The sequence below is a fragment of the Zootermopsis nevadensis genome, unplaced genomic scaffold (genome assembly GCF_977971745.1).
Source record: "Zootermopsis nevadensis isolate Lab colony 2312 unplaced genomic scaffold, Znev_1.0 Znev_ptg000009l, whole genome shotgun sequence".
Lineage (NCBI taxonomy): Eukaryota > Metazoa > Arthropoda > Insecta > Blattodea > Termopsidae > Zootermopsis > Zootermopsis nevadensis.
The window spans coordinates 5,856,376-5,881,785 of record NW_028259141.1 but is presented as its reverse complement, the minus strand read 5'-3'; the positions used below and the strand labels follow the sequence as shown (position 1 = coordinate 5,881,785).

The following is a 25,410-nucleotide window of genomic DNA, read 5'->3' as shown; positions in this document are numbered from 1 at the left end:
CTCCATAATACCAGTGAGATGAACATTACGAAGAGTTAAAAAATGTATTGAATACGTTTTAATGTTTTGGTGCCATTCTTGTTAATGAATCACTTTGAAGTTGAAAAACGACACATCAATTATGACTGTCCGAAAAGTCGGTAATACAGCACACATCTACAACGTCCCATCACCCAGAAACAGGGTCAGATATCCATATTCATGTATAATGTAAATTAGATTTAAATAATCAATAATGGGTGTCCGAAACGTCGAAATACAACAAACATCTATGCTGTCCCATCGCCCAGAAACACGAATCACACATCGACATTAGTTTTAATGCCAATTAGATTTTAGTAACAAACTGTGGATAGCCGAAACGTCGAAAATATAACACATCTACGACTGTCCTATCGCCCAGAAATAGGGTCAGATATCCACATTTATGTATAATGTAAACTAGATTTAAATAATCAATTATGGGTCTCCGAAACGTCGAAATACAACAAACATCGCCCAGAAACACGAATCAAACATCGACATCAATTTTTAAGTCAATTAGATTTTAGTCACGATTTGTGAATCGCCGAAACGTCGGAAACATAACACATCTGCACTGTCCTATCATCCATAAACAGAATCCACATCAGTTAAAATGCTCATTAGCTTTTAATAACCAACTGTGATTTCCACATTCTTCAGCCTTCAAGAAGCTAGGTCCAGCATCCAATTTGCTCCAGATACAAAATTGGACTCGCCAGACGATCGTCCTGTGTTTATTATGCATCAGTCGGTGGGTTCTTTGAGTGTAATAGCTAGCAGCTGTCACAACAAACACATGGAGTACACTTAAAACAAGACGCTCCACGAAGACGTCACGACGCCATTTTCGTTTCAATGCTTCTATCCGTATAAAGTGGGCTTATAAACAAATAATAAGAAACATCGCTAGTATGGACTGTCAACGCACATAAATTACTGAAATAATTTAAATGGTCCAAGCCGTCTTCAGGTTTGTAATTTAAAATCCCATCATCGACTGTCTGCAAATGTTAACCAAGATTGCCAACACGATAATTAAACCAATGCAATGCTTAGCATCATGTAAGGATGTACATTGTATTTATGACGTTTCGGAGACCATTACTGTCTCCATCTTCATGGCTAAATATGGGAAATGGCCTATGTCCATAGTAACATTATCCAGAAGCAAGATACACATTAAGCATTGAACCGCCATGGTTTGATCTTCAATGACTCATTTGATAACGATGTTAATTTGGCACGAAGAGAGATTTTATTTATATTGAGCATCCTGCCTCGTACGTCCTAAAAAGAATTAAATAAAAACTTTTTAAGTATCTTCTTGACATATTTATTAAGTGGGGAGGCCCTGCTGCTATTTTACACTTTGCACATGTCATATTCAAAAGCCCGCAGAATTTCTCTCTCTCTCTCATCCTCTTTTACTCGGATGTGTCGAGGTTTTATTTATTAGAATGATCTGTTTTGACAAAGGTAAGACTCCTTGGATGAGTGATCAGCCCGACGCAAGGCCTCTACATATACAAAAACAGAAAAAACGTGGACAAACATCCATGCCTTGAGTGGGACTCGAACCCACGGTCCCAGCGACACAAGGCCCACGCCTCAGATCGCGTGGTTACAGTGAATGGCGGTGTCTCTATAATTTAAAAAGAATTCTGAAACTACAGAGCACAAATGTATAAAATATATTAAATTTTGGAATTTCAGACACTAAATCACCCAACAGTTTCAAAACTAGTAAGACGTCAGGCAGATTCACCGATATCCAAACTTGAACAAAACAGAGAAACGAAAATATTAAGGTCCTACTGGGATTAGAACCAGAGACCACGGTGTAAGTGTGAGTCCCAAGACAGCGAAATATTTAATTTGTCAAATCCCTTAAAATATTTGTGGAATAAAAGTTGATAACAACATCGACACTTTATTTAGAGCATACACACATTCCACTTCGTTTGTACTGATCCAGTTAAGGATGAATACGCTACATGAATTTTCCATACATTCCAGGAGATTCAGAAGCCATATTACAGACTACACAAGTCGACTGCTCGCCATGAAGTATCGATTTGAGTTCACATTAAATTAGAAGGCTTCTGACAAATTTGATAGAGTTTCCAACCATCGTTCAGAACTACTCTACACTTCACATGGATTTAATTACATACAGCAACATTCACTTCGGACACAGGTCGGTCTGGTGAACTTTCGTCATCTCTTTCTTCCGTACAATACCTAAGGCACCAAACAAATCCGTTAATCACACAATTCTATCGCGTGGGAAACTTCCAGTGGAAACTTCTTTCGTCAAATAATGGTTTCATTATCTTCACTGTTAAATTAAATGACTTTCAGGAGGTTAACATCAAAGTAATGATGTTGAAATTGTGACAGAACTTTATGAGTGAACAGGCTAGTGATTTACAATCAGAAAACAAAACAAATAAAAGTAATGAAACATAATGTCTCATCACATGATGGCAGATACGCGACAAATGAAGTGTAATGGCGGAGAAATGTAAAACTTGGGTTTACACAGAGGTGAGAACAAAGTGGTTTTGTTGCACGGAATTTCCAACTAAACGAATTTTGGTGCTGTTAAGTTCAACGCGAATTCAGGAACGTACCTGTTTCGAGAAACATGTCCCTCGCATTGTACGAGGGTTTAGTGTACGACCATACACAGCGGGCCAGCAGGGGATTCCCAACAGTCCGTTTCATTACATGAAAAAAAGTTGTCAGTGGACCCACGGTTCCGGAGAATTTGACGTAAATACGTCTATACGGAAAGGAAGTTTATTTATTGGTTTTATTCTAAATATTTCCTTTATACATGCTTTACAATTGAGATAAGTTTGATTAAGACATTGCTTATTTAACTTGAATTAGTTACGCTTAAGATGGGTCTGTGGTAGCTGAATGTAATGTAAAGTAATGTAATGTAACGTTTCCTAGGTAACAATTCCGAGTAAACACGACGTTCCCTAGGCAACCATTGGTACACTTTTTCGTTCCACTTTTTTGCCGAATGACCCTTACTTATAGACGTATTTACGTCAAAAACCATTCGCATTACGCGCTCCTAGATGCGTTCTTGTCTGAAACCGCCATCAGCTTTCTCTTCATTCCACTGCAAGGCGTTTAGCTCCGGGAGGGAAATTTCAAATGTTGGTAACATTAATAACAGATGACGACGTCAACATTCGCATCTTATATATCAGCCATGATATAACGCGTGTTACTTTTATATGGAGGTTTCTAGTTCGTATTCCAGCAGAGGTTTCGACTCTCGTAAATACCAGGACAGTTTTTCCGGGTTGTTGTCTTCATTTCTGGATTCAGGAAACTTTCCAAAATTTTGATTTCTCTGCATTTTATTTCCTGTGTTAAGGAATTAGCATACATAGAAACAATTTTTTTTTTAGGGTAAGTGAAAATGTAATTGAAACTTAATGCTGTTTCTAATTAGTACTATTTTTCCTTCCTAGATGGCAGGAACTCTCGAAAAACAATTCTCTGGGTTCCACATCTAGCGGGTGTTATGAACCGTCATGTACAAGTATTATACAGACTTCAATGAAACATTTGGTTGGAAAGCTAATTGAAAATGCAAATAACTTAACCTTTTTTGGAAATATATCATGAGAGAACAAACCATGTTACAATACACTTTTCCATTAATACATAAATATTTATAAACATGAGGGAAATATGTAAAATAGAAGTAACTTCAGTAAGAAACAAGAATATTTGATCATAAAATAGCAGGAAGATGGCTGTTCCATGTATTTATTGCTGAAATGTATGCATTTAATAACAACAGGCATCTTCAACGGTGCTATGCTCATACCACGTAAACAAATTAAAATACGCGTTACTTACAGTGGGGTAAAACTTTGGTTGCAAAATCTTGAAGTGTTTAACAATTACCGAACACCTACTTGATCTGACTATGCCAATCGGATGAGAGTATATCGTGCCCTTTCATATGTATATTTTGAACTTTATTCAATATAACGTGTTTGCCCCCTCCCCAAAAATTAGTTGCCATGACTTTTGAAGTAACCCTCGTATATGTTAGCTGAAGTATATGACTTTTACTTGCAAACGTATGTAATTACTGAAATATTTTATACACATAACAAATATTGACTATTGTCTCGTGAATGACCTATTAGCCCCCCGTTTAAAATTAGAATTTATTTTCAAAAAAAAAAATCATGCATCTGGTACAAATCCTCCAAAGAACAGCAAAAACACAGAAAAATGCAGACATATCGATAACCCGAAATGTCAAACTCGCAATCCAGCGTTCGATCACAATAAAAGCGATTCAAAATGGTCATTCTATGATTAAATACACAAATAATATTTGAAAAATAAATAAAAACGCCGCCCTAATTTCTCTCCTTTGTTTGAATTTTTCATTACATTAATTATACTTGTAATTATTCATCTTACATCTTTATGTAATGCTAATTTTGAATAAATAAACTTACAGTTCTGTATTAAAAACTGATTTATTTACTTTCTTAAATTTATCTCCTCCAGTACGTTTATCTTATAACGTCGCTAATTTCTTCCACAATGCACCGATTTATTACGTTCTGCAACATTTTGGGTTAGAACACACGCCAAAAATAAAAAATCCCTGAGACGCCCTGCACAATAGACCCGAATCTCGCAATGGTCAATAGTGTATACAGAGACATCATTTTCAACATCTCTTACAGAGTAAGTAGATTTCATTATTTTTATAGACCGATATTTGACTCGGGGCAAGAAAATCTTGTAGGGCTTTACAGTAGAAATCGCAGCGAGAGTTGCCATCAAACTACCTCGGAACATTTAGCGTCGTGTTCTTGACCAGTTGGACGTCAGCGGCAGAGAGCCAAGGTTATGTGCCAGACACATGACAGTGAAAGCGACAGTATTCATGGTTTTCAACATTTCTTTGACCTACGCCGTGTTATTCAACCGGGATCTAAAAACTGTCGACGAGAAAATGTCAAGGTTTGTGTGAAACCACTTAAGCCACGACTGCAGCTGTGTGAGTTGTTTTTCGCACATTTTCAGCCACACAGTATATATATATATATATATATATATATATATATATATATATATATATATATATATATATATATACGTTTGCACTACCTACCTTGAAACTTCCTGTGAAAGGCACTTTGATAACCCATAGATATTTTAAAACAAAATAAATTTCCTTACGTACAACTAAATCGGCTCGTTGTAGCACAAACGCGTGGGTGTATTTAAGGCAACGTACGCAAAGTAAAGTAATTTCACCAATGCCAAAAAGTTGTCAGTGGAACCACGGTTCCGGAGAATTTGACGTAAATACGTCTATTCGGAAAGGAAGTTTATACATTGGCTTTATTCTAAATATTTCCTTCATACAATCTTTATAACTGAGTAAAGTTTGATTAAGACATTGCTTATTTAACTTGAATTAGTTACGCTTAAGATGGGTCTGTGGTAGCTGAATGTAATGTAAAGTAAAGTAATATAAAGTAATGAAATGTAAGGTAACTATGTACGTAACAATTGTTGTTTATTTGTTGATAAACAGATGACGTTTCCAAGGTAACATAACATTGAAGTTACACTTTTTCGTTTCACTTTTTGCCGAATGACACTGACCCCAAAATATAGACGTATTTACGTCAAAAAGGATGACATATAAAGAATATAAAACTTCCCTCATTTGCAAATTGTTGTTTTGTATCTAAGAGATAATAAATGAAAATTGCAGAACTTTTGTTGTTACAGCGTCTCAAAACTAGTGAAATGTGCAAAATAATGACAGATCGATATGGTTACAGCTGTGTTGGACGAAATTTTATGAATGGCAGAAGGCAGTGTGGCGTACAAGTGTCGATGAACACATTCTTAGTGACAGCCGACTGTAACGTGTTCAAGTTTCGGTTCAAATAGATAAGCCTGTTCGGATCAACCGAAGAATGTACCACTGGTGAAAATGCATCTGAAACCAGAATTCGTAATAGGAAAAAAAACGCCAACATAGCTTAAGGCCCAACCGAAAACTTTTGAAGTCAAGAAACCTTTTTACCAAAAAATATATCACTCTTATATTTTATGTTGACAGATCTTACTTAGTCCCCTCTTGTATGTGATTGTATTATACGCGCAAGTAATCTTGACAGTTGCCACTAGGTCTAGCCATGCGTTTCAAGGTCGCGCGAGAAAGCATTCTACTAACTGTTCAGAAAACATCAGTACAATATACCTGTATCATTAACAATCTCCTTCTCCTTTATCTCTGTGAATTACGAAGTTAAACCTGTCTGTGTTTGTGTCAGCCAGCAAGACGTCGAAAGATCTGAGGGGATCATATGTTTCCTACCGGACTCATAACAAAAACCTGTATACATACCGACCCTCGTACTAGTCAGCCTAACAAGATAATCTACCTATTTTTACGTCTGTCTATAAATTAATCAACGTGCGTAATGAAATTTGTCAGAGAATCGTTTGGAGACAAATATAAAATTCGTTGTTACATGACTGATGTGACAATTTCTGGAGTGGTAGTCACTATGGTTATTTAATGTGGATACCTAAAATTTCGAGCAGTGTTCGACCTTCGAGCACCGCGTAACATCGTTATGGTAATAATTTCTCAGATCTCCTGGATATGTACGGAAGAATATCAAGACCACTAGGTTTATAACTTCTCAGATCTAACTGCTTCGTTCTGTTTCAGTGGTTGGAGTTCAATAGTAAGTCCGCTTCTAATTACGACAGTGGTTCCAGGTCCATTTTACCCCCTACTATAGTTTCAAATCCAAAGGACGTGTTTCAGTAAATAGTACTTCCCCGTTGCCCTCAGCAGTCCTCCTCGATTATCAGACACTCCTTAAAGCCACTTGGATATGCACACGATAACAAGTACTTGAGAGTCTGTTGAATATCCCGGGCTGTGAGTTTAGTCGGAAGAGTTTAAATCGATAAATCGTTTTGGCCTCGAGTCAACAAGTACTGAGGCCAGTAATGGAGCGACCGTGTCGATAATCTGATAACGTGGGTTCTTCATCAGAACAAGTTCGATGCGGCAAACGTTACTTCAACTCTCTCTTGGCGGCTTGTGGAGACAAGAAAAATGGAAAATAAATTGTCAACTTGACAAACTGGCTGTCTTTACCCGAAAGAGCGGCTATCCGAGCTGTAGTTGAATGAGTACAAATGTTTTATACGCGGTGAAGAACACAATCGACTATCGATGTTCTCGTAATCGAAACAAACGATAAAATCGAAATGCGCCAAGTTAAGAACTTGAGGGGAAAATGGGGTTTAGGGAACCAGATGTGTTCAACGAAACCTTGAAATACCATACAGCTCTGAAGAAGTGTTAGAAGAGATCAGGAGACCAAGAGATCAGGATACGTTACTGACACTAAGAAATTTGTTAGGTAATAGCATTTTTAAAATACATTAAAGGTTAATGCGCGCTGGTAAGTAACTAATTCGACTGAGAAGACCCAGAGAAGATGACAGTAGTTTAGATAATTAATTAAATTATTTACACTGACGGACAAGGCAAACACGTCTATTCCCACGGCTTCTGTCTTCATGATATAGAGTGTGCCATACGTCTATGGCAATTGAAGAATTTATTATTTAGCAAAATACGGAAATGTTGCAAATAATGTTCTTCGAATATCAAGTGTTGGAATTTTTTTTACATATTAGCCGTTACAAAGCTATTATTTACAATATCAATTGTAAAATGCTAAGACGATGTTGCCACATTGATATAGCAGTTAATGGGTGATATATTTCCAGAGTAGGGACACTGGAAATGAAGAAGAAACAGGTATCACAGGAAATACGAAGTAAATAAACCAGGAAAACATAAATTACCAGAGAACTGTCATGTCGACGCGGCAACATTGCCGGAAATTTTTACAATTTTAAATACAAAGAGTTTAGTGCCTTATCGGCATGTCCCAAGCAAACAATTCCAACACTTGAGATTACAAACACATGATTTACAACCTATTCGTCTTTTACTTTCTCCGTATTTTGATAAATAATACAGTCTCCTATTGTATCGGACTTATGGGACACTATATAACGTCCTCAATTTGAACTGTTTTTACTACCCACCAGTGTTAACGCTAAATCATTCATTGCTAGAGTTCTAGTAGGAGTGTTCAGCATAAGACATCTGCCAAATCCTGTCACTTTACTTCAACAATTAAATGCTTAATATCTGTTTATTTGAGGCTGATGTGCCAATTGTATGTAGTGCCTGTTTAACTATTACAAGTGGCGTTATCTACTGGTTGCTCTGAGTGAACATAAAATTATTTATCGTTCACTAGTTTGGCAATAAGTAATTCCAACCCCCACGGTGCATAGTCCTTCTTGAGAAGCTGAGTCAGTCAAAAAATCTCTCGCGTTCTATAGAATCTGGTGGTTTATTACCTTTTTCGAAACAGCCCCCCACTAATCCAGTTTACACACAGTATTTCGTTATAATAATTTTAATATTATTTTCCTTCATCCCCCATTCTCTAAGCGTTTTAACCAAAACTCTATATGCATTTTTTATTTTTCCCAAACATGAATGTCTACGTTTGCTAAATTGATATCACCATATTGAAACGTCTGTATAAAATTTGCACCGAGATTAAACTTTGGATAAAAACGGACGTGATTTTTCATTCTACAGGAAATTAACTTCAAGAAATATATCGTTAAATATACAAAATACAGATACACTTATAAAGATTGTTGTACGAGTTGTAAAATTAATATACGAAGTCTAAAGATTTCAGACGATGGAGCATTATAGCCTGTAAAACTGTTTCCTGGGACTCTGTCCTTCGTCGTACTCGTAAATAAATCACAGTGTTTCAAAAGCTACGTCTTCTTCCGTCTTCAGGTAAAAGGAAAGAGGGGATAAAGTCTATGTCTATGTTGGGACCCCTGCGGAAGACAATTATTTAATTGGTGGATATAAATGAGCACCCGACACTCAAAAGTAAAAGATTTGTTTTTATCCGATGACATAAAATATAAGTAGAAGTGGAAACTAAAATACGCCGTGTTAACACGGAGAACCATTAAAACAACAGAAGAAAATAACATTATATAAAGTAAAATTATTAATTAGCACAATTTTATATGAATAAAATTTTGTCCACTACATTTGATCCGATTGATCGACCTTTATAAAAGTCGATAATTAAGGCCACGTCTTTCGAGAAGAGTCCATAGCTGTCTTTTTTTTTTGACTTTACATCATCAACAGTAACACATAAACCACTGATGCTTTCTGCTATAAAACTGATGATACGGCACATCCTTCAACTAATTCCGAATAAGAGTTTCGCTGTTGACATTAGCAGATGACTAACATTTGCTTTTTATTCAGTCTCTTGTAGGTACGCAACCAGTAATAACAAGAATGGTCTAAGCAGAATTTCTAGATGCAGAATTTACTATTTTATATTACTTATTACACAGCGAATGTAATGTATTGCATGTACAAAGCCAAAACTACCACAGATATAACACTTAATTCACCAGATGGTAATGTATGAAAATTGTATTTGAATTATTTATCATTTTGAAGCTTTATATAATTATATACACCTGAGGATGGTTCTTTTAGGAACTGAAACATGTCGTGAAACATGAAAAATGATGGTCTAATGTAAATCGAATATTTCGATAAAGAACATCATTTAATATTTTAAATATTTTTAAATGTTAATTATTGTAATATTTTAATATTTAATAAGAATTATTGTGATTAGACGGACAAGATTTAATATATACTTATTCACCAGTTGAAGCAAATGATTTTTAAGTTGGAAATGATATATTTCATAGTAACCATTTACGATGAAATCGACATATCGATATAATTTCACGTCATGTGGTTATATCGTACTGATACAAAGGAAAGTTAAATTCGCTAGACCACTGATGGTAAGGACCCATACAATACCACATTTAATCGAAATCTGCTCAACAGTTCTGGAGATGATACAATGGAAATTACTTTAAAAAAACCTCACCACTAACTGTTTTATTCACTTAAAAAAACTAGAATAAAATTTTGCGGTTGTGTAATTAAAATCGTTAAAAGAGAAAATCATCGTTTTACTTTTCAATGTTTATGAGAATCATTTAAACAAGTGTATCAAAACAAGATCACGGTCCCTTTTACTTTAAATTCAATCAGTTTGGATATTTTTATAACTTTTTAATTAATTACAGTGACTAACTTCGTACAACAAATTCCTTCTTGAGAAGATAATAGTTGCGCATACAATCAAAAAAATTACACGCCTCTTATGAAACCCGAATGTTTACAAGAGTCCGCTACTGGACATATTATGATCCAGAAAAATTCACTTCAAACTTAAAACCTATTTCTTTCAGACTCTTTTAATATTTTCTCCCCATCTATGCTTAAATCTCACAAGTAAATTTCTTCCTTCAAATTTAAATTTCTCATCTGCCTCATATATGCTAGATACCTCATCTCATCTTCATAATTTTTGGCGAAGCGTCTAGAACGAAACTCCTCACTATATGTCTTTCTTGTTTATCCTTTTCAATTCTGTCTCTTGGATAAAAATAATCTCCTCAGCACTCTATACTCAAAGAGCGTCAATCTCTAATATATTTTCCTTTATGTGTGGAAACACCTTTATCACAGACACAAAACAAGATAAAAATTACATTTGTGCATAAGTTATTCCATTTTAATCATTATGTTTATGAGCAGAAGATCTGAAGACAAGATATAAAACATTTAATAACCATTAAATATACAGGAAAAGTAGAATTTGTGATTCTTGATAAGACGAGTATAAAAATGGCTGCCTACTGAGTTGTAACGCTGTCTTGATTATGTACGCAGCAAGTACCTCCGAAACATCGGTAAACTTCTACCAGACTACACAGAAGACAGTCAACTTTATACCCAAAGAAGTTTTACTAAATTCTCAAAAGGATTAAGGCAAAATTTAATTACAAAGTTGAATATTGTTGAACCAGAAATTAGTGCATTACGTATGTTGAAAACTGTGCAAAGGATGTTCGGTAAAATGTGAATTTTTTTTCAAAAACTCTAAAAGCGTTAAAATCATATAATTGCCTACGAGCGTGAAAGTAGGGTTAGGTTAGTTCGTTCACAAGCAAATTCCTAAACCACGTTAGGAATCCCTTTATACACTCAAAGGATGACAGAACCCAGTCTCCTAGCAACCATACCGACTGCTTTGTTGGTTATAATTTCCATTTTAATTGAATTTTACTCACTTTACAGCTTTGGTTACAGGTAGCAATGTGTTCAAACGACACTCTTGGCTAGCCTCTATATATCATCATCGACTGGGCCAGATGCTCAGGTCAGAAAGGGAAATGTTAAAATAATACGATAGAAGCATAATTTGTAACGTGATTCTAGGGCAACAATATTAAAATACGATAAAGAAAATATGACGTTAACAAGAAACAGATCTACCGCCAAAATTTCGTTTAAAACGTAATAGAAATAAACTTATTAAGAGACAAACTAATTATAATGTTATACATTTTGAAAAAATAAATTAAAGGCATTCTAATAAAATAAAAAACTAAATATGTGAGCATTGTCACTTGATGAATTAGCGAATGTAGTGTAGATTTTCAAAGTTACTACAGTTTGCTTCGTGGCACAGTTGGCAGCGGTGAACAAATGACTAACAAGCGGCCACCATATTACAATGTGCTTACATATATTTGGGATATCCTGTATATTTATGAATGATAAACCGTTGGGTATCCTAACGGAAGATAAATTATGTTTAATATAAATAAGCATCACCTGACAGTACAATGAACTTGTTTATAAACAACACCAGACTCATTATAGCACATTTAAAAAGAAAGAAAAAATGTAAATTTTACTCTTCAGACGAGTGACGCCTTGTGGATTCGCTCGTTAAAAATCTTCCCCAGTCGCACAGTGTCACATACTAGCTGCCTGTCAACTCGCCTCTAGAATCGACGCTAGCTTGCTACTGAATAATTCAAGCAGACTTACAAACCAGACGCTTGGGGTTAATTAGCTAATCCGTTCCATCGGTATTAACCCTCGACAATTGTTTCAACTATAAATATATAAGAACGGTGATCGACCCTTGAAATTAAAGGCGAGTTAACGACGTTTTCAAAATTCTCTAAAGGTATCTGCCGTGCTATCGATATACTGGAACGATTTGACACTTCTCGATATCTGTGAAACATTAAAATCATACGCGGTTGGCTCAGTTCCTATGTTCAGTGTTTATCATACTGACATATTAGTGAGTCTAGTAGCTTATTTGTGGACTGGACAACAGGGGTTCGAGTCTTGGAAGGATAATAGGATTTTTACTTAACTACCATGCCCGGGCCAGCTCTGGAACCCACACAGTCTCCTATAGAATGGGTAACAGGCATTCCGTTCCGGAGGGTATGTATCACTTAGGCGAGCTTTGTCTTCAGAGAGTCAAAGATTGCATTCAAACGTTCCATGTCTGATCCACAGCGCTAAATCAATAGTCCGATATAACAACGTTTTACTAACTGTGTAAGTTTACAACGTGGAATGACAAGGTATTTCTGAATAGCTAAGAATAAAGTGCGTTCACATTATGAATTGTGTTCCATGAAATAGTTTTCCTGCAATGTTCTACTCGACATTACATAGTACCACAGCAGTTGAAATGCCAAGTAAAACATGCTTTTTAAACGACATAACGTAGGAGATACATAACATCGTAAACTCAGTGACAGGCTTATTCTTTTGATAATACAAATAACAGGAATACAATTTTCCAGGCTCAATCAAAAGATTCCTTACCTACAAATTAGTGTCTGTTTTTTTTTATATCTTAATTGCGTCATGTTTGTGTTTATTAATACAATAATTTATTTACCGTCTTTACACAAACTTAAAAATGTTGTTAAAATTACTTAAAATCTACTGGCCCGTAATATCGGACACAACACATCACATACAACCCGATTTAAAGCATCCGGGCACAGCCTTCAAATTTAATGGAAGGAACTTAAAAAATTAAACAAATAAAACAAATCAATATACGTAGAGCAAGAAGTGCAACAGATTTTAATTGATAGACCTGATGATGATGAGATAACATCGAAACATGTCGTCAAATGTAAAATGTAACAAGATCTAGTATCTAATGAAAAAATGTTATAATTTTAAGTAATTTTAACAACATTTTTAAGTTTGTGTAAAGACGGTAAATAAATTATTGTAGTGTCTGTTTATAAATCCGTCTTCTAATATCTAAACTTATTTACTTTGTATCACTTCGAAACACACAGTTCCTAGCTTTATAAAATTTATTCTGTTATTTGCTGTACATGTACGTGAATATATTTCTTTTTCTTGTTATTTTAATATTCAATTTTCGCAATGCCAATAAATTTGTGTCCTGCGTTTTGCAAGTTTTCACAAAGGTTCATCGCCAAAACAAAACAAATACACACACTCGCCCAGCCAATCAATCAACAACTGAGAATTTAAACCCTAAAATATTTTTGTTTCGCTTAAATTTTTATTCATATTAATATTGACGAATTATGATTCCTTCAACAAAGTTAAAAGTATTCAGAAATATTTGCTACCTAATATCACAATAAATTCTTCACAAATTATAGTACACACAATTATAAATCTTTTGGAGAATTTAAATGACATATTATGCGAGACGCATCGAATGTACTGTCTTGTTTTTCTTGAACTATTCATTAATTTTCTTGCGCTGAATCTCTAATTGGTTCATGTATAGTTGCTAAGTTAGCTCGTCAAAATACGGGATTAAACTTACCTATTTTTTAATGCTGTTCTTATAGTGTTAAATCGGTATTAAAATACAAAACGTAAAACTGTGAAATAAAAAAGGTAATTTGCGTAATACAAAAATAATAAATATAAGTTTATGTGAAGTAATGTGGAGAGTGTGCAGAAATCTCAATAACTAAGTGACGCAGAGACATGCCATAGAGTGGTGACAACGAGCCAACTTAACACGTAGAAAGAGATATAAATATCACCAACTATTTATTCAGTACAGACACTGCTACAAATCCTGGGTAACACAGTAAGAATTTTAGAATCTGGTTCATGTGGTTTATTAGCTTTTGTGGTTTGCATCAATGAATTGTACACGTGTTTGATGGCACCTGACATTGTAAACGACTGTACTTTGGTAATGATAATTATGAGGGTTTAAATCTTTCGTGATAATAATAATGACAATAAGAATAAAATAAACTAATAAGTACGTGAATCTGACATAAAGATATGCGAAGATTGACATGTGATGAACCAGTCGTAATATCAGTTACATGAACAAGGCTAATATTTCAAAATTTATTGAAGAAAACATTTTGTCACATAAGCAGTTTTTATAATAGATAATGTAACACCCAGAAGAAATCTTGCAAATAACATAATGGTATACTGTATCCGAAGTATTCTTCATACTGTTTCGAAAAGCCACTATAAAACCGAAAAAACCCAAAGTCATCTTAATAACAGTAAGATCATAATGATGACGAATCCACTACAGATACTAACCTTCACTCCGATAATTAGCCGTGACTGTGTCAACACGTCCCTTCTAGGACCTGGGTTACAACAACTCCTTCGGTAAAGTATAAAAATCATGAACGCGTACACCCTCGTCACTTGTCACATTTCATGGTCTAACCTCCCACAATGACTTACTACACTACTTCCCATCCCCAGCGAACACCTGCCCGTAACACATGACTGTCTATACTGCAGTGCCTCCTACAAATGCGAGGCTCGCCGGCCCGGCCGGTGGCGAGTTTCCCTTCCCTGTCGCTAGAGCGCAGCTACTGCGTATATGCCAGTTCCTACCGAGTAATCGTCTTGTTCTGATTCCATGACTTACGTCGTTTCGTATTCTTGACATAACCTCAATCTTGCATTGCAGTTAAATCCGGGAACTGTCGTGGGATTGTCTGCTTTCCAAAACTACACCTTACATTAAACGATAATATTCTACTACTTGTTAACACGGATAAGTTTAGATAATAAAATAAATTACAAGATTATCTAGAAATAGTTTTTACAGTTGTGTTCCGTACCGCTGGATCATTCAATTGTTTCAAAATTAACATAAGGCACAACTGTTTGTTATTTGAAATTTGTGTTATTAATATCCCATGTTTCTGTCCATACCTGTGGTACAAACATCAATAAGAAATAGGCCTCCGTTGTACAAATGGAATGCACCATGTATAAAACAATATGACTGAATGATGCATGGCGTGCAGAATTTTAGTGCCAGTAGGCACGGAACAGAAGTTTAATTACGGCATATTAACATTCTAGAATTTAACACGTAACATTTTTAAAATATGTTCTACAAAAAAGATTGTGAGATGTAAAATTCAATATCTTACCACAGGTGTAAGAGAGGCATTGATAATGGTGGAAATAAATTTTGTTTAAACGTACTTTGTCTTCATTACATATATCTCTCAGTGATATGTCAGAACAGAATCCACTCATGTCTGGTCGATTAATTTTACGTTCCCCGAGATGAACTGGTCCAAAGGTAAAAGAGAATTTAAACTTCCTGTCACTTTTTGTTCCAGTTGATTTCTAATTTAAATTTCCTCCTTACAAAAACCATCCTTGTTTCTTACAACCCCCAAATACTCACTCATGCCAACCTATTTAAAATGCATTCCTTTACTTGTGATTCCCGTTAATCACTCCGTTCCTTTATATTAAAGTTTACTTGCAAGAAAAGTCCACCAGCATGGTCTGAAACCCCTTAAAACTGCCAAAGACATAACACAAAGAAAAGAGTAGTGCACTCCTAAATCACATCGTATTGGACAGAATTTTAAATTTATTTGCAGTTCCCTTCATGCTAAGATAGTACCTCGAAGAAATAGGTCACGATCATTTCCTCGCCATGTCCGGTGTATTGTACAGTCAAAAAATATGGTTTCTGTGCTCGTGGCACGGAACGGCCTTTCCACTACGCGCGGTCACTGCGTCGGTCGCCGCATTCTCTAGCTCTAACGGCACAGTCGTTAAAAGAACCGGTAAATAATCATAACAAATCTGTAAGAATAACAGATTTTTGATGTGTAATGACGTCACAGTTTTATTTCGGGGCTCAAATATTTGCATAACTAAACTCTCTGCAATGCGGAACAGTAGGCAGGAAACTGCGTAAAATATCTTACAGGGTTTTTTTTAGGAAACCGAACAACATCAAATACGTTTCCATTCTCAAGTGAATTATATTTTGTTCTCGTGTTGAGTGCTCTGTACTTTTGGTGGCCACAGACCGGCATTTTGCAGCGAAGCCAACATTACAGACTGCAGAGAATTCTATCCAACGTTCGTGGGCGTTCTACTGAGCTGTTCATGTGCCTAACGATTCGTGAAATAGAAAATAAAATACGAGTGGAAGTCATTTCGCTTTAAGACTGGAATACGAGGAAACTTATTTTGTTTTAAATAACATAACTGTCAGTTATCACGTCATTAATCAAAAATCAATCACGTCGTTTCGCCCTGAATAGATGCTTTACGAATTTCATATATTACTAAACGAATCTGTAACCGGCGATTAATAAAGTCATCACTTGAAGCAGACGTTAATGATTGGATTTTGTTAATGCCATCTCAGAAGACAGCCGTTTGAACCTCGAGTCTGACAATATGTAAAAGAAATCGATTAAGCATTTGAAGTATGTCTAGGATATTGTTAAGTAAACGAAACGAACAAATTTCTCTCATATTTCCTATTCTTTCAATTAAAACAGAGTTGTAATTAGCTGGAACTTGTGGCGTAATGAACTGAAACAAGGATTTTAGCAGAACACGTTTCATGGAAAGCCTACATATGGTAAAAAGGAAATCCACAAGCTAAAAGTTTCTCAGTTATTGAAGACATTTCCAGAATTTTCTGTAAACACAATGCTCCTTATCGTGTTCACAATATCCCACTACTAGTCCATATACTAAGCCAGATTAATCCAGTTTAACCCTCCCACTTACATTCATAAGACCTTTTTAACAAGCACATAATCTTTTCATGTGCTTTCAGATCGTTCAAGTGGTTTCCTTCCTTCATGTTTCCCGACAAAAATTTTGTATGCATTTCTCATCTCTCCCATGCTTACTGCATACGTCACAAACATCATATTTAATTTGATGATACTAAAATATATGGTTTTCAGTATAAATTCACAATGACGAACTTAAAAATCTGTACTCCTCCCCCAATATTGTCAGGGTGATTAAGTCGAGAAGAAAGAGATTGGCGGGGCATGTAGCGCGTATGGATGGGGAAAGATGTGTGGGTACTGGTTGGGAAGCCTGAGGGGAAGAGACCTCTGGGGAGACCTAGACGTAGATGGGAGGATAATCTCAGGCGGGATCTATGGGAGATGGGAGTTGAAGGAGACTGGATTTTGTTGGCCCAGGACAGGGTCCGGTAGAGGGCTTTGGTTAATTCGGTGATGAACCTTCGAGTTCGGTAAGCCATCTGGTTGGTTGGGTCCACTATTTGGGAAGCCTGAGGAAAAGAGGCCTCTGGAGAGACCTAGACGTAGATGGGAGGATAATCTCAGGCAGGAGGAAGCCTGAGGGGAAGAGACCGCTGGCGAGACCTAGACGTAGATGGGAGGATAATCTCAGGCAGGAGGAAGCCTGAGGGGAAGAGACCTCTGGGGAGACCTAGACGTAGATGGGAGGATAATCTCAGGCGGGATCTATGGGAGATGGGAGTTGAAGGAGACTGGATTTTGTTGGCCCAGGACAGGGTCCGGTAGAGGGCTTTGGTTAATTCGGTGATGAACCTTCGAGTTCGGTAAGCCATCTAGTTAGTTATCAGTATAAATTGTGAAGTTCCTCATACGCAATTTTATCTATCAAATCAGATTCAAATATTGTTCTCAGCACCTGGTTCTGAAACATTCTAATTAAAATACATTTTCAGATACCTAACAGAAGGGAAGTTTTAACTATGCAGTAAAGGAAGAGTCCAGAGACGTGATTTTGTTAGAACTGTGCTGCATATTTGGGCTTGTTGCCAGAATTCTAATGAGAATATTTTATATCCTACATGTGGCATTTCGGATTATCATGGCAAAAGTACAGTAGCCAGCTATTTTGACACGAGCAAGGTTATCTCGTGGTATTTATGCGATGTTTTCCCAATCTACAACATTGTTGCTGGCAGGTTTACCCCTTATTTTTTTGGCAGGCTGCCTGCCATGACGTCGGTCTCAGCATTGCGACTCTCATTGTTAGGTCAGGGGTCTGAGTCAGTATCAGCCGTCCTCGACAAGTTACGAATTCTCCCTGAGTCCCGGGTCGTCTCATCGATCCCCGATGAAGGTAACTCAAGAAGAAATCCGGGTAAGGTCTGGCATACAAATTTGGTACCGTCGAAAAGAATTCTGACTAACCAATGCTGAAAGACAGTCGTAATTAAAATAAGTAGATGTTTACCACAAATACGCAAGTCCGTCTACACTAGTTTGTCATAAGCAAAGCTATAAACTCCTATGGTTGTTAGGAGTTTCTAAAATTTAAATTTAAGAATTAATCTAGGTAATATTTGCTATCCGTATATAATATTTTAAAGTAAAGTTCGGGGGTAGCGTCCGACCCAACATCTGCAGACATATCAAGTTTCTAGCACAGTTCTTTATTCACCGAAATAATTTATTTCAATGACAACTTGTCAAAATTGGAAAGGACGTGGAAGGAAACGGTCGTAGCGTAATTTAATTCAGTATTATTCAGAGAGTAGCCTGGCGGAACTAAGAGAAAAACGAATAACCCCAAGTAAAATAGCCAGTTTCCGGACAGAGATCTGAACTCGGTACTTCTTAAATACGAAGTAGGAATTCTAACCACTCGACAGTGACGATAAGTAAACTCCAAGTATATAAAAGAATCTATGGACGTACCCCAAGGAAGCGTCCGTTACGTTCCGGCTTATCAGTGGAAGCTCTCTCTCTCTCTCTCTCTCTCTCTATATATATATATATATATATATATATATATATAAGATGTCTGTGGGATCCGCGAAGTTGTTGGATTCATGATAGACATCCCAGGGAGGTTTAAGACGGAGAATTGATTGAGACAAGGCAACGTAATAAAATTGGAAAGCAACGTTTGTTCTCTGGAACAACCCAGATGTCATCACTAATTTCATAAGCCCAAAAACTTTTTTAACACCAAACGGAAGAAGCAGTTTGGCTTTGTACAAGACTGGGCTAGGCCGACGAAAATGAATACAATGAGAGACAGGGTTTTTTTTTTGAGAGAGAGGGGGACGACACTATAAAATGTTTGTCTGCTGTTAATTATATTCAGAGTGCTGTGAAAATCACATTAAATTTGAGACTTATAAATTGATACTTTATAATCAAGAGATCGATTTTATTATAATGATCTGTACTAATAGATATTTCCTCGAAAATATAGGAAAACAGAATTTTGATTTGCAAGGAAAATGTAAGATATAGGATAGTAAAACAAAAAGATTCAAAGAAATTGTAACGGTAATATATAATATGATGACGTATAACGTACCATATTTCTATGAGTCAACTGAAGTGATATATACAATTAGACTCCTAACCAATACTATTAAAGTCTAAATAACATTTACACTTAACACAGGGAATACAGTCATACATAAAAATGCAAAATTTACATTTTATTCATTTACTGAGCAGTAGACTACTACTACACCTTTCTAATTCTAATTTAAAAACACTATCAGTAACACAGATTACAAGCCTATTTATAACGTCAAATTGAAGGTTGGCTGACAATGAAATCGAATTACGTGGTCGTAGAATAATTTAAAATAGTCTACTATCTGTGTATTTGTCTGGAAGAACTGAGGAAAACCACTACAAGTCCTCTTAAGATAACCAGTCTTTCGGCTCAGATTCGAACTCCGGACCTACGAAACGTTTTCAGCATTGACAGAAATTATATAAAAGTAATGTAACCACCTTCATCATCAAAGTGGTTTATGAGTTTATGTATCAACTAACCAAACTAGGATGAGTCACCTAACCTAAAACATGCAAGCTCATTTTTTTAATGAGTAATTATTGAAGAGTTTATTTTTTAAATGTAAAATAATGTATGACGGGCGAAATACGTTCCGTATTTCGATGGCGGAGCCAAAAAAGTTATATTACTGGATTACGATGCATATTTTTGGAAGTTTATCGTTGAATAGTTCAGTTTTTATCGGATTTTTTTTCTCAAAGCTTGGCACCACTGCTGTTAGGTTACGAAAGTCGACACTCTGCGCAGTGAAAATGTTAAAATTCCTCTTATTATTAATTTTTCTAACAAACAATCGCCCTGATGATGGAGGCAACAATCACATCTGAAACGTCGGTAAAGTTCAACCAGACTACACTGCGTAACATCTTTATACTCACCACAATGAGAACCTAAACTCTCACAAAATGAATGGAGTCTTCATAAAACTTATGTAATTTCGATATCACTGTAGCTGCCATCGTCAGGGTAAAATATTTTCAAAGCCCGATGGTTTCAACAAGCCTGCGTATGTGACTTATTACATAGGAAGGCTTGATAACACCGCGACGACCCTAAAACATACCAATTACCACAAAAAGGATACAAGGCCAAAATACAAACAAAATTTTCGGACAGATACCGTAAGTCACGTATAAGGTGACCTACATAAATAAGAAATATGAACCTCGACCCACTTAATTTTTTTTTAAAAAAATACGTATTTGTAGTTAAGCAGCTATAAATAATCAGTGAAACTTATGATAACGACGTATTACCCATAAACCCACTTCCTTTGTCCGTCATATAAAAGTACACAAATTGTTGCAAAAGCATTCGCAGACACGAACAAAAAGGAAAAATGCTGAAGGCACGTGTATTCCTTGTGGTAATTGCTTCTGCAATTCTTTTCGCATTAGCAGGTAAGCATAAATTCATCTTTATTCGTTTATTTCTGTTTTATAGCTCTCCATAAACAACGCCGATTGGTTGGTCATCATTAATGCTGTTAAGAGGTTTTGTGGCTTATGGGATAATACTTATTTATGAATGGGTGTGTTATTACAGCCGTTGCCATGGCAAGAGTGCAAAAGACACACGTCATTTTGTGTAAAAATTATGGAGTTTTCAGATTTATTAATGTTTTAAGGAATTAAATAATCATAACAATTAAAGAGTTTAACATAATTAAAAAAAACCATGGATCTAAGTGGTATGAAATAACATTTCGTATTTTACAGCTGAAAGTAAACCCATCGATTTTGGAGACATCGAAAGATTACTTTACAATTAGTAAGTTCACATCGATACATTGCATATATTTTGCACTGGTTTTATTAATCCTATCCTCTCTTCCTTTTTTCGGAGGGACATTAATGTTTTAATGAATTAAATAATTATAAAAATTATGGAGTTTCTCATGTAATTTTTTCAGTTTTCTTAATGTTTTACGCAATTAAATAATCATAACAATGAAAGAGTTTAAAAAAATTATAAAAACCATGGATCTAAGTGGTATGAAATAACATTTCGTATTTTACAGCCTTTTTTAAACCCATCGATATTGATCGAGATATCGGAGGATCTTCTTAACCTTAGTAAGTTCACATCGATGCATTGCTTATATTTTGCACTGGTTTTAATATTTCTATCCTCTCTTCCTTTTTTCGGAGGGTCATTCCTGGAGTGTCACCCAGCACAAATAAAATACATTCTGAACAAATGGTGGATTTTCACACAATACCACCAGAGGCAAAGCTAATTTCTGGCGCGTTTGCAACGAATATTTAAAACGATATATCTATTGGCTTCGACAAGCCTCCTTCCGACAGCTAGGCACACGAAGAATTCAAATTTTCATTCAGAGCTGTTCAGAAAAAATAAATTAAATTTTGTTACTTGATAGTTTATACTGAAATTTGTCGACACATTCAAATTTTCCTTCAGATTAAATAGCAATAAAAGACGCTTCACACAAAGTATTACGTACGTTTCTGCGTTCATCCTCAGTATAACCGTATAAGTATTTATCGGAAAGTAATTTTTTTAAAATAAGATCTGTAGAAAAATTGAACACGTTTTTACATACCACGATACAAAGGAATTTTTATGTTGTGTTACCCAATAACGAGAGTAGAGTTTGGATTTTATCAGTTTTTATACTGTGGATCACTGTTCGTACGTCCCGCTGGAAATGTGGTATTCAGAACAGGACATAAACATTTAGCATTCATGAACTGAAAACCTAGATGGAGCACTACAAAACTGTTATAACATTTTGGAGCCTACATTTCCTAATGTCTTTGACAATAAAGCACTGACGGCTATGGTAATATTGTGTGTATTACAACGGCACCATTTTGTGCATTCCTTGTTGTTGTTTTTTGTGGTGGTTGGTTTTCGAATAATTGTTTTCTTCAGTGTAATTTATTTTGTATGATGTAAACTACTTCATCTTTTCATAACGACTAATACAGTTCATTCCGTTTCTTACGAAGTCTGGCCTTTGCTGGGACATACAACAGCCAACTGAAATAACAAGGAGGGGGTGGCCTTAAGTCGAGGCATTACCACGCCGTTAAATAGCGTTCTTCTAGTTTTCACCCAAGCAAAACGAGAAAAAAAAAAGAATTTACTTTAACACATAATATGTAAATGGGTTGTAAAATTACTACATGTTTAAAGTACAATAATTGTGTTTGTTAAGCATTGCATTTGAGGTTATGACAGGAAATTATCAGTAACTGCAAATATATACACTTAAAAATAATTTAATAAAATATATTTGTAGCACCAAAAGTTTATATTTTTACATACGCAATACTTAAAATTAATGACATATCAGTTGGGAGTAAAGAATTAGAAAGTAGCAATGTACGAAATTATATTACACTATAAATATCAAATAAAGTTTAACCAATAATATGTAGGCACACATCCTAAAAGATTACACAGGGTCTGATCTCAAATAGTAACCGTGTATTAGCACAGAAGTTGTAAGTACGTACTGGCTGGGATAGTATGGAGCCACAATATTTTTAAATATAATGAACAGATTTAAATAATATTAAGAGTTAACTAGTATACAATATGTATTTAAGAACATTAACATATTTCAATCTAATTTCCATGCAGAGAGAAAGCCTACTTCTGGACTGTCAACATCATCAACGATGACATCGCCAGGATTCTTGATTTTCGATGTAATATTAAAAACTGCAACTTCATTATTAGTTGACTCTACTGTAGATAACAACTAGGAACCTTATTTTCCATAATGGATCAACATTTATTTGAGAACTGTTAAATAATCAAGACTAGAAATTTGTAGTCTGTACTGGTATAATCAAATTTTCCAGTTGCGTTTTCTTTTAATTTTCATTTCTACTTGAACCTATCTCTCAGAAACTGATTTGTCGAGGTGGTTAGCAATATTAAATACCCCCAAACCCTTACCTAACCTTTACATCCTAGCACTTGGCGGTGTCTCCTGCAGTTCTGTAACATTTACGTTCAACTACATCAGCGAACGAACTATGTCTCTATTGTTCATCTCAATCGGAGCAAACACCCAGAATAATATCACCATCTTAACCGCCAAGCAAATCTCAAATCTAACATAGGTTGCCAATTGTTAACACATTTATTTTTAATATGTAACTATTTCTGCTATACGTGTACAGTTTATATGCCATGCCCTATTTAAATTCTGAAATATTCTGTTCGCTATTTACCTGAGTTATGTAACTTTAACGGTTTATCTGTATGTCACTATCTTTAGTTTATAGCATGGAAACACACAAATATCAATGATAAGTTACACTGTAAAATAAACTATCACCATGGAACCAAAATATCAGAAGTGTTGCGTTGTCATTATCATTTCACTACGTAGTTACCCAGTGTTTCCCCGACTTATCAGAGCGAAAAACGTCCTTGTCCCAATCATAAACAGAGAGATACGTAGGGTTCGCTACTACGGCTGCTACAAAATAATTTTTAATATTGTAAATTATAAAAGTATCCATTCCGTTCGTGTTAATTTTGAATGACAATTTGAAATATTTAATACTACTGGTATTAACGTCATGATCTAATTATTGTCTAATTTTATTATAGTTCTATCATCGGAAATACCAAGCTACTTTGTTTCAGAAGCTAATTATTTTATACATTTTAATTGTTCAATCACAAGAAACACTGACCTATTATAAGAACAGTTAATTACCTTTTATATAATCGGAAATAGATTTATTTATTTTAAGGGACGTCATTGCAAACCAACACAACAAACCATTTTTGTTCGGAGAATCTGGAGGGAGATACCTCTTAGGGGACCTGGGTGTAGATAGGAGGATAATATTAAACTGGATCACAAATACATGATGTACGAGTTGGGTTGGGCCTACATTCATAGTGAATCAGTGTGCCAGCCGGCATCATCGAATTAGCATTTGTTTCTTAGTTACGGTCGTTTTGGTAGTGCATTACACCGACCCTCCTGGGATTTCGGAATGGCGTGTGCATCAAATTTTGCCAAAGACTCGCCAAAACGGCTACGGAAACCTATGAAATGCTAAAGCAAGCATTTGGAGAGTCCGCAATGGGTCGTGCACAAACGTTTGTGTGGCATTCACGTTTTAAAAATGGCCGAACCTCTGTCGATGATGACGAGCGTTCTGGACGACCATCTTCGAGCACAACGCCCGAAAATGTTACGAAGATTCGGCAGGCCATTCACGAAGATCGACGTCGTACCATCAACGACTTGTGCGACATTGTTGGGATAGGCTATGGGACCTGTCAGCTGATTCTAAAGGAAGAACTCCACATGCGACGCATCATGACAACGCGCCAGCGCACACCGCCCTCAAAGTTCGGCAGTTGTTGGCCTCAAACACCATGGCCGTCATCCCGCACCCTCCTTATTCGCCGGATTTAGTTCCGTGTGACTTCTTCCTCTTCCCAAAGATGAAAATTCAGCTAAAGGGAAGGAGATTTCAGACGATAGAAGAGATTCAGGCAGAATCGCATATGGTGCTTGACAGGCTGACAAATAAAGATTTCCAGGGATGCTTCCAGGCTTGGCAGCGGCGCTGGGATCGTTGTGTTCACTCCCAGGGGAACTACTTCGAGGGTGATGGATGAATTTAATACCTGAGATAAGTGTACGGGTTTTTATAGGCGCAGTCTTGAAACTTTCCGATCGCACCGCGTGTATATATATATATATATATATATAT

General features: G+C 35.8%; 1 protein-coding gene and 2 long non-coding RNA genes across 3 annotated transcripts in view; 1 reads left to right on the top strand and 2 right to left on the bottom strand.

Annotated features, from left to right (window-relative positions):
* The window catches only part of Hk (potassium voltage-gated channel subfamily A regulatory beta subunit hyperkinetic), an 82,826-nt gene that overhangs the window by 21,060 nt on the left and 36,356 nt on the right, over positions 1-25,410 (bottom strand). The window lies entirely within an intron of this gene.
* LOC110833448 (uncharacterized) lies at positions 1,942-15,431 on the bottom strand. The gene is made up of 2 exons (XR_015534309.1): positions 14,672-15,431; positions 1,942-2,265 (listed from the first exon to the last, which is right to left on the bottom strand). It is a non-coding gene; the product is annotated as an uncharacterized LOC110833448 (long non-coding RNA).
* On the top strand, positions 20,953-24,021 carry LOC147874420 (uncharacterized). The gene is made up of 3 exons (XR_015534357.1): positions 20,953-21,090; positions 21,711-21,765; positions 23,303-24,021. It is a non-coding gene; the product is annotated as an uncharacterized LOC147874420 (long non-coding RNA).